General features: G+C 37.3%; 1 long non-coding RNA gene across 1 annotated transcript in view; it reads left to right on the top strand.

The window, feature by feature from the left end:
- The first annotated feature begins 4,073 nt into the window (after positions 1-4,073).
- Positions 4,074-11,293, top strand: part of LOC106031186 (uncharacterized) — a 324,491-nt gene continuing 317,271 nt past the window's right edge. The window contains exon 1 of the long non-coding RNA XR_010825587.1: positions 4,074-4,204. This is a non-coding gene — a long non-coding RNA (uncharacterized lncRNA). The remainder of the gene's footprint in view (positions 4,205-11,293) is intronic.

Genomic DNA, 11,293 nt, shown 5'->3' with positions numbered 1-11,293 from the left:
TTGAGCAATACATTGAATATTGTATGTTGAACATACACAGTTCCCTAGTATTTCATCATCCTTCACACAACATTTCCTTTTTATTTTTTGTTCTAAGATGCCCTAACATGCTCAAGAATTTCTCTGAGGAGATTGCCTCCAGGATACATGTATCATTCTGAATGTTAATTAATTTTCTGATGTGTTTTTCAAGTTGTGGGGTAATTTTAGTCATTGATAAACACCATTTACTTAAGTCAAAAAAATATTTCCAGAAATGTATTCTGTCCACTTTTGCTTATCTGTAGTAAATAAACAGTGATGTTTTATTTGAATGAATATTTGGACTACTGCCAATATAAATGCATTTTGTATACACATTTTAGCAGTCATGTATTTAGAGCATGGAGCCTTTTTTAAAAGCACTCTTTTCTGGGGGCTACACAATTAAGTACTTCCATGAATAGTAAGTGACATCTTCTAAGTGAATTCAGATGAGATTATGGTATAAAATCATCCCTTTGATGCTCAAGAGGTGCAGATAGGAGTGTCAGCTCTGGCCCAGAAGCTGCGGAATGACATTTGTGCAGTGCTGTTCCTAGCTGATGAGCAGTACTGGGAGCTGGGTGTATGAGTTTAGGCAGAATGGTAATCCATGCAGAATGCAACCTGGACAGATGACACTATTGTCTGTACCTTGCTTCCCGCAGTTATCTCTTTTCTCATTTCTGTGTTTCTATAGGCAAAGTCATGTCTTCTGATCTCTTCAGCCTGCTGAGAAGTGATGCTAGGTTCTGTACAGTAAAAAATAGTGTGTACCTCCTCGTGTCCATACCTAATCACCAAAAGTCTGCCAGTATTGCAACCAACTCAGAGATGTGTAACAAAATGACAAGGGCTTGGGTTTAGTTACTCTTGTCTTGCTGGACTGGAGTGATGTACCTTGCCTAATTTCTGTCCTGTCAGTTTCAAATAAAGGTAGTAGAATTCGTGTGTGTCTACACAGATGCACAGAGATGATTTTTTTCACTCCATTTTGAAAGTTATCATGAGACATAAACATGTAGTCCTTGCAGAGGGGTGAATTTTACTGTGTATAGCTTGGGGTTTTATTAGCTACTGCAGAGAGATATCTTAAGAAACTCAAAAGAAACATATCCAGCTTCATCTAATTCCCAAAGAGAGAAAGCTAAAAGATCTTATGGCTCAGCAAATGATGCTTTTTCCTCTTTCTGGTTAAGCCAAGACAAGGTTCCAGTGGTCTAATGTGTTTAGAATTGGATATAGATTTTTAAGTTTGGATATAGATTCTTATAAGAAGGTCAGAAGATTTAATTTAATTCTTGACATCTACTTGGTCATAGGGAAATATTTATTGAAAAAGAGAGATGAAAGATTTTTAAGTGAACTTTGAGTTAATTTCAAAATGCATTTTTTTCTTTAAGCGAGAAACAATTTTTTGTGTTTGCTTGTTTCACACTTACATTCAAGAAAACTGGCTTTTATGGACAGTCATACATTGAAATTGCATATGCTGTAATGATTTTTAGTTACACAGAAACCTCACTTGCTATAACAAATAATGAGCACATATAATGGAAAAATACTCTAAAGCCATCTCTTAAAAAAGCCAGCTGAGGCTTAATAACACCTTAAAAATCCGTTAAGGTAAATTTTTCAGATCTCAAAGTGCATGCTGTAAACATTTTCTCTCCATATTTTGCCCCGGAGATCTAACTTCTTATTATTAAACATACTGAGGAATGCTTGTTAAAAATAGGCCTAAAAATAGCCTTTCAGTAGGCTATTGCACTGGCACTTCTAGGTTTAAAAAGTATTTACTCTTCCTACCAATTGCTACTTCATATTAATCCATTTTCAATGACAGTATCAGTTTATCTTACCTGGCTTTATTCCAAAGACATTTTATTTTGACAGATTTGGGGAATTCTTTTCTCAGTTGTTACAGTATGGAAAATATTAAAGTTGTACTGTAAAAAGAACAATGCATTTGTTGATCAGCTATTCCTACTTTGTCAGCAAAAAAATAATCAAAAGAACTGAGACCAACTTTTTATCAGGAAGGTAGACATAAGTCGAATCACAGTCAGTGTTCTTTATTGCCTTTTTATACAGGTAAAAGAAAAAAAAAAAGAAAAAAAAAGAAAAAAAAAGTTGGGCCCTTAAATCCTGGATCTGTCTGTTAATTACTGTTACTCGAAACATGGTGGTGTTCCCTGTGATAGTCATTGCTTTTTTAAATATTCTTGTTGCTACCAGGTTGTACAGAGTAAAGATAGCTTCACTCTCCTTTCACGAGGACTGTTTTGGTGGTGTCTAGCTCATTGCAAAGCATCTGCCCTAAAGTCAGCCCCTTGGAATCCCTAGTGCTTGTGAGTGTGTTATAAGCAGTATGGTTTAGATGAGCACTGCAGTAGAGGCCATGGAGAAGACCTGAAGAAGACAGGACAAGTGATTTTCCTCAGGGTGATAGGTAACATTGCATTCTTTATTGGTGTCCATGAAATTCATGGAAATCTACTTGAAAAAGAGGGGGGAAATCATATGCCAGCATGTTTTTTTCCATGAAATGAAGCATTATAATCTCAAATCATGGTGCAGTCAAAGGCTGGGAAAAAATCTTACAAGTATTTACTCTGAAATGTTGACAGATAAATGTAATAATAAAGGCCTAGACTGAAGAGCATCACAGCCTTCCTCATCCCATTGCTGTTATGTGGGAGTTTGGAGCAGTTTATTGTTTGGTGGCCTATACCCACTTTTCATCTAATGACTGGAAAGAAGAACCTTTTTTTTATTAATGTCTTTGTCAAGCTGTCAGTGGATCTAACACCAGCTGCTAACAGAGACAGTTCTTCTTAGGTGCAGGGGTGAAGTTATTTCTCACATCTAGGGTTGTACAGCCACACTTAATTCCCATTCTCCTAACCCCAGAAGCTCTAATCCTCAGTTTTGATCAGATGGCTCTTGAGAAGTTGTCTGTACTTCTGTCAGTCAGAGGAGGTCGAAGAGGATACATGAGGGATAGAGAAGTATTTGTGATACTGTGTGTCAAAGTCTTACTCTAGGGCCTGTACTGAGTGAACAAGGCTGCTTCTTTATTTCTTTATTTATTTTTTAATATTCTTCCCTGCAGGGAGCTTTACTCCCTAGCCTAGGAATGGGTGAGAATGGGTGAGAGAATTTAAAGCTCCTGGCTTCTAATCTCCGGGCTGACACAGGCTTGCAATGTAACCTCAGACAGATTATTTAAACTCTCAGCATCAAATTCACCACTACGTATGCTCTCTCCAACCTCAGTGTCATTATACTGAGAACGTAACATGTTCTCAATTCCCTAACATGTAATCCCAAGATAAGTGTTTGTCTTCCTCATAAATATTTTGTAAGGAAAGATCATTTTTCCAGTTTTGCTAGAAGTCTATGTTTCAAAGTACTACCAGTGGCCAAGTATTACGGACTACATCCATCCTAAGGATTCAGTCCCCAGTATTTCTGGTGGGACTAGGAGCGGCTGAGGGAGCTGGGATTGTTCAGCCTGGAGAAGAGGAGGCTCAGGGGCGACCTTATCGCTCTCTACAGTTACCTTAAAGGAGGCTGTAAAGAGGTGGGGGTTGGTCTGTTCTCCTACGTGCCTGGTGACAGGACGAGGGGGAATGGGCGAAAGTTGCGACAGGGGAGTTTTAGGTTGGATGTTAGGAAGTACTTCTTTACCGAAAGGGTTATTAAGCATTGGAATGGGCTGCCCAGGGAGGTGGTGGAGTCACCATCCCTGGAGGTCTTTAAAAGACGTTTAGATGTAGAGCTTAGCGATATGGTTTAGTGGAGTGCTTAGTGTTAGGTCGGAGGTTGGACTCGATGATCTTGAGGTCTCTTCCAACCTAGAAATCTGTGATACTGTGATACTGTGACTATGGATGGAAATGAAGACATAACTATAGACTTACAGGGATAGAGATTCCCTATGCAAACTATTCCCTACGTGGAAAGAAGAAGGCCTGATGCCTTGACAAAGGCATTCTGTTTTTCCTTTGATTTCTTGCTCTCATAGGTTTCTTCTTTTGCAGGCATCAGATGTCTTCTTGAATCTCTCAGATTCATCAGATGTCTTCTTGAATCTCTCATTCTCCTGGACAAGGGCAGTGGTGACAGATCTCATCTGGGGCAGAGGGAGGATGACCAAGGGAGAGAAAATTCTCATCTGGTAAGTAATATGTCTGCTTTCTTTTTTTCTTTGTTTTTTAGTAACTGGTCCTAAAGGTGAATGATCTGCCCCTGTGTTTCAGAGAGACACTATTCATCACCTGTTAGAAGTCCTTTTGCTCTATCAGAATGTCGCAGCTCAACAGCACCATGGCATAATGCAGATGATATTTTTGACACTTGCTGTCCCCAGTCATTATCTTCTCTTTTTCTAGTTCATTGATAGAAAGTTTATCAATAGCACTTTTTCCCTTTGAATATCTTTAAAAAAATACCACTAGGGAATCTCTGTTCCTTTTTCCAACATTTTGATTGTAGCTTTCTTCCAAATTACTAGTTTCTTTATGGTATCTAATATTTTGATATGCTGTCTTGTACTTTAAATCTTGCCCTGGTATGAATGGGAACACTGCTTATGACAATGGTACTTCGCTTTCTTTGGGAACATTTGTGTTGCAGCTGCAATGGCCTGTGTCCATTCCATTCTCCCATTTGTTCTAGCTAAGATTTATTCAGTGTGCTAGACTGCTTTGGAGCATAAAAACTGATCTGAGAGACCGTGTGGCTGGAGGAGAGATCATAACTGATAGCCATCTTCATTAGTGCAAATTGTTCAAGTGATGAGAACTTGACATCCTTTTTCTCTACATGTGATGACTTCATTAAGCAGGAAAAAAAAAAACATCTGCCAAACTGTGCATCCTCTCTTCAAAAAAGATCTCATTTAGTGTATGTAGAAGCTTTTCAAAGGAAAAGGATGAGCTCATATAGATAAGCAGCAAATTTTTAATTACTCAAGGAATATTGAACAGTAGGTTAGTCGTAGGAAGAAAAAGTAAAATTACCAGAAAGATTGTTCCATCCTGTGCTCTGTATATGAGTTGCTTGCACTAAGGTAAGCTCTGAGTGATTGAAGACCAAAACAATAGCTGGTTACCATTCAAAAATTAGGATAGAACTATAATACTGTGTTACAGCTAGAATCTGTCAACAATCTCAGGACATAACTTTTTCAGTGTAATATGCACGTTTGAACTGATTGACATGGTTGTGAGTTCATGCTGAGTTTGTGGAATTGCCTCAGCTAGAAGATTCACCAATTCAAATAATTTTCATTTTGAATTTTTTGATACTAAAGAGATTTTTATATTCCCCTCCCATTTTTAAACAACCTTCTTTATCTTCTTTTTTTTTTCTTTTTCTTTCAGGGAATTAAAAACAAATAAACAAAGAAACAAAACACAACTCTCAAATACTATTTTACATAACAATAGTATAACAGTATGTCTAGCAGAGATCCTCTTTTTGAGACACTTTTAGTCTACATGGATAAGATAGAGGGTGAAATGGGGACACTGAGAGGAAGATGTGATTTACAGACAACAGGGGAGGAATGACAGAAAATGGCAAGGAGCAAACAAAAGCTCATTTAGATGAGTCACATAACAAATTATATATAGTGCTGAAATGCATTGCAGAAGAGAAAGTGCAGCTCTTTATTTCCCCTCTCTGTCCCCTGTGCAAAAGCATATGGCTGGGAATGGTATTTCTTGCTCCTTAGAACAGGTCAAAAAATGTGGAAAGGTCATAAGAAAATATGTGGAAAAAAAAGTAGAAAACTTTTACCTTTTAAAGATGTTGAGATGTTGAGCAGCTAAGGAGTAAACCCATGAGTTTCTCTACTGTTGTTTTACCATAGGAGCAAGGTGCAAAATCCATGCTTACCTTGCTATACCTGCTCAGTTTTTAAAGTTTTTTAGACCTACATGTTAACAATTTGGAAGGTGCCTCTACTCTAGCAATGAATTCAACACAAGTTGAAGGCAACCATGCTGCTTCAATCAGGACAAAAATTGAATGAAGTAATCATCTAGGATATGCAATTCCCTGTGAGGAATTGTCTGTCATCATAATCAACAAATGGCAAAAATATCTCTTTGCTGTTCATTTGCTGTTTGTTTGTTGCTGTTGTTAAAGCCCGTAAGGGAATTCACCTTTAGTACTGCAAGTATGAAATCAGACCTGAGGATCCCATAACTTTTTTCAGATAAGTGATCACTCACTGCAACATGCCCTTAACACTAGTTTCATGACAACTTCCAGTTTAGATGTGGATTAGAGGGAAGAGGTTGTACAGGGGTTTTAACCAATCATTACCACTAGCCAATGCAGTCTGGTAATATGTCTGTACAGCCACCTTCCCCCTCAAATAAAATCAGATCTGGGTCTCCCAGTGTCCTTTGCAGTGCAGAATTTGCTGAGACAAGGACTATAAGGTATTAACTCAAGCTTCCAAAGCTAGAAACACATCCTGAGGTTCTGGCTACATGGCGTGCTGAGGATACTCAATTCTCCTTGTAGAACCAGTGCAATGCACTGCACTTCTGAAAGCTGGCAGAGCCATGAGTAGTATTGGGGTGTCCTGTACATGCCAGACACAGGGGGAGACTTTTACAGTCCTTTACTGAAAGAAGAGGTTATTGCAACTCAGGGGCATTTAAAGAGACAAGTAAGAGAACAAGGGGAGAATGTATATTGAAATATTTTACTTCTTCAGATATCTTTAAAAAAAAAAAAAGAAAGAAAGAAAAAAAAAAAAGAGAGATGATTGAATCAACTAAGTTTAGCAAAGTGGCATACTATACTACTCCTGCTATAGCCAAGGTTGTAATTTGAATGCTTACACTGTTAGATCAGGAGAAGAATAATTACCTCTACATATTGTAAATCTCTTGATATGCCAAGCAGGAAACAGGATCCTCAGAGCATTTATCCCTGAGGGAAGAGATGTATAAAAAACAACTGCAGTTGGCTTACCTTACTTTTGCATTTTATTTTCTGACTCTTTGCTGCACCAGCAAGTGTCACTATGGTCTTTGCTATATAGCAGCAGAGATGAGAATGTGAGTTTTGGAGCATTAAAGGGGGAAAAAAAAACAAAAAAAAACAAACAAAAAAAACAACACAAAAGAGCTAATCATGATTATGAATGTTGTTTTGCTACACCTCTATTCTACCTAGAGTCAGTAACCCTGAGTTACAAAATCCCTGGGTTTTCAATGGCAAGATGGCCTGAAATAATTTGTTAAATATATCACCCTGGAGACATTTTAATGGTAGAATCATGTGACAAAATCTGTGTTTATTTTTTGTTGTTGTTGTTGTTGTTGTTGTTGTTCTCATGAATATGATTGCTGCTTGTAATAATCATGGATTAAATTTCAAGAATATCTTTGCGAAACCAAATTTTCAAATTCAACTTGTCAGATTTTCATATTTGGGATTGGAAGTAGTATATTGCTAGTTCTCTAGCTAAGAATTAAAAAATGAAATATTGATTAATTTAGAAAAAGGAGTGAAATAAAATCTGTGACTATGATTTCCTCTTTCCTCTGCTCTTTCAATGTTGTTGAATATTTTGGCACCCCTTTCAATATATTTGATGTTAGATGGGCAAGTGTGAAATTGGAAATGCATTGGGGAAATGGAATAACATCAACAGTCCTGTTACTGAAACAAAACTAAATTATTATGACAAATATTATCATGAATATGGAAAGGAAGCAAGGTTGTGTTTTCTTCTCCAAGTGCCTAGCCACAATTTCACATTTCTTAAAAAGCAAATTTAGCAGCCTGCCCATGACATTGAAATGTTAAGCTCTGAAACTAATTTTATTTTCAGGAGACATACAGCTCATTAAAAATATTAAAATACATTTCTTCCTTACCTACCTGAAAATTTATTTTTAACCTTTTGTAGATAGCTGTTCTAGGTCATCACAAAAACCTAGAAATTACACCTAAAATGCCTATTAACTCCTGTATACGCAGGATTCATGTTTTAGCTGAAATTCTTAGCTTGCTGAAGTAAAGGTGATAACTCCCTATGGTTTTTCACTGAGCAGGGATTCTGCACTTTATTTCTTTGTCATGTGCCCTGTACCTTTTTCTATACCTTGTCAAGTGTTCTAGGAAGTGTGGGAGAGTGGGAACAAAGGAAGGGAGGACGTCAGCCTAGGTAACACAGTATGCAGTGGCTTTGTAAGAGGAATGAATAGCTCAGAGTAATCAGCCACTCCTCAGTGAAGATTTGGATGTAGGAAGCATTAAACTGAACTCCCTCCCACATGCAGAATTTCTATTTGTCAAGGAGAGTCTGACCTGCACATGAGGTTTGGCTTTCAGACCGTAAGCAGTTCAGGGAAATGGAAAGACACAAATACACACAATATGGAAAGACACAAGTAAGAAGTCATTCTTACTTCTTTTAATTTATTCTTTCTTGCTGTAGCCATGAACAGATGCAATCCTTCCTTCACTAAGTAGACAACAGATTAACGCTGACCACAAGAAGAATGACTAACTTCAGGGAGGAGAATTAGAATTGTTTGACCTTTTGTAGTTTCTTTTCATCAGCTATATAGAAAAGAACATCATAGCTCAAAGCTCTTGTTGCCTCAGGTTTCTTTCACTTTTATAACATTCCTGCGTGGGTATAATAAAGGTCTCTTTTTTGTTTAGCTCCTTTTTCTCCTTTTATTTCTACTTGTCATTCTTGACTTGAGATCATGATCGGGACAACTAATTAAAATCTCACAGAATCCTAGAGGAGGCAATATTTTTGTCTTAGTCACAAAGTTTCCCATTTCCATTGTATTCCTAATAAAGTGTCTCAGAAAATGTCTGATCTGATTCTATAGGTTGAGAAGTTTAGCTAGTTAGGTAGCTTTGGAGAAACATCTAGAGTAATCCTCTATATTTCTTTTTTTTTTTTTTTCACTACTACACTAAACTTAAAAGCTTTGCTAACCAATTTCACTGATATTTCTCCTGCCAACAAAATACCAAAAGGTAAACACTGGCATTAACTTCTCCTGCATAACAATGTCTGGTTGTGGTTCTGATTTTGATACTTAAGCAATACATATAGTCCAGTTGTGTAGTCCATCAGTTAATTTGCCACCAAAACATACAAAATTCAACATCATAAATGGACTACTATAATGCTACTAGTAATGCTTTTAATGTGCTACTAGTAATTTACTTGCTACTAGTTATGCTACTAGTAATTTACTTGATTTAAAACAGTTTCCTCCTAAAGACAAGAATATATAGTACTGTCAGCTGAATCTGAATAAGGGAAAGGAAATTTCCTATACCTTTTCAGAGAAGTTTCTACACATTTTGTAGATATAAGGAAACATTCAAATAAGACATATGAAATGTTTTTCACATGGTAGAGGACTTGAATTAAAATACAATTTTCTGTCCACCCCCTTTTAAAAGCTTCCCTCCTCTTGTAATAGAATGGATTGTTGCTGTAAAAAGGTGTACATTTATAGCAAGCATAAAGAAGCATGAATTCATTGACATTACGGTCAGTATGTGGAACTCATTTACTTAGGAGGTCATCAAATTCTGTCTATTAGTCCTATTAGGGAAAAGCCTTGGTAAAATTAAAAGTGTTAACAGACAAGATCTCAAAACTGATTCCCTATTTTAGTCTCCTGCCTCCCGACACAAGTAGACATTTGCTCAGTGTCCCCCACAACTTTACATTCTTTAATACTATTTGTGCTCCTGCTTTGAACGAGAGGACATAAAATGATTAGGATCTGCCTAACCCCTGAAATTGCAGGGATTTTGACCTCAGTTCTCTTAGAGCAATTCAAAGTTGATATGAGCTATCTGAGGCACCTGACCTTTTGAATTAGCATAACTAAATGTGTTTAAAAACCCAGCTCAGGCTACACGGGCACTTTTCCTTCAGAAACATGACACAATGTCAGTACTTCTGGGTATAGTGTGCCTTGGATCACATAGCTTATATGACTACCCTGTTCCCAATATGGCTTATTTTTCTGTGCTAGAGGCTTATTGTCCGCAGTGGGTTGCAAGTCAAAGGAGTGTCACAGCATTTTATTTTTTTTTACCATCATATTTTCCTAATACATTGTATGTGACCTTTAAAAAGCTGCAGAAAATAAAGCAGTGTTTTTCAGCTACTCTGTGCTCATTGTACAAGCTGGGTAACAGTTTTGTGACTTACCTTTCCTCTCTGAGGACCCAGGGCTCTGTGGCAGCTGTGATGAGTTCACAGAATATATTTCCAACCATGCCACATTCCCACTGTAAAGTTTTAAAGTCTTATGGCAAAGAGAGAGAAGAAAAATTAGTGATCCTTTCTCTTAATAACTGAGATTGGCTCCAAAAATCTGGTTAGCTGGCAAAGACAAACTTGAACATGCTGCCGGCCAGATATGCCCAGCTGTACGCATGCCACCTGCTGATCCATGTGCTGTGTGGGCAGGCTGCCATTTACATTGCCGACAGTGTGTTGAGATGCATAACAGGATATAGCAGCCAGTCATAAAGTTAAGAAGTTTCTCTGTCTCCTCTAATCACAGATCTTTCTTTACTGGTTGACTCTTTTGTTTTGTTTGAGGTCCTTTCTTCTTTCTTTTCACAACCTTCACTTTACAGCTCTGAGCACCAGCTATTTATGGGACTAATTGGAAGTCTTTAGATGTTTCAGAACATACCTGAATAGTTTCATAAAATCTTGCTTCACACATTTGGAGGAGGGGAACAGTTTTGACACGTCTGTCTTGCACATATTCATCATAGGCTAATATACAAAAAGCACTGGCACTCAAAAAAGGTAAGAAAACAATAACCAAAACTTTCAAAAACATTTGTCACTGCCCTTGACTCACATAGTGATTGATGTTCTCCCACCCCCATATCTCTTAATCATTTGGTGACTTATGAGCAGAGTTATACTTATGAAATTTCCTGGCTATTGTCAGCTTGCCGTGACCTGACATTTTAAATTTTGGTTCTTTATAATTACAAGTGAGGTCTTAAACTTCTTTGGGTATGGCAGTATTCCATGAGGGGCACATTACAGAAATATCTAGAATAAATCAATTTGATAGAGTTTTGGAGCAAATGGAATTCCTCTTGTCATACTCTAACTGTATTGACGACTATTCTGCTTGTAGAAGAACCTTTAAAATAAAGAGCAAATGCTATGGAACACCTAAGACTTACTTTGGGAGGTGGTTCTGTTGGCTGTATATATGCATAT

The sequence above is a fragment of the Anser cygnoides genome, chromosome 17 (genome assembly GCF_040182565.1).
Source record: "Anser cygnoides isolate HZ-2024a breed goose chromosome 17, Taihu_goose_T2T_genome, whole genome shotgun sequence".
Taxonomy (NCBI): domain Eukaryota; kingdom Metazoa; phylum Chordata; class Aves; order Anseriformes; family Anatidae; genus Anser; species Anser cygnoides.
The sequence above is the reverse complement of the archived record's forward strand: the minus strand, read 5'-3'. Positions and strand labels throughout refer to the sequence as shown.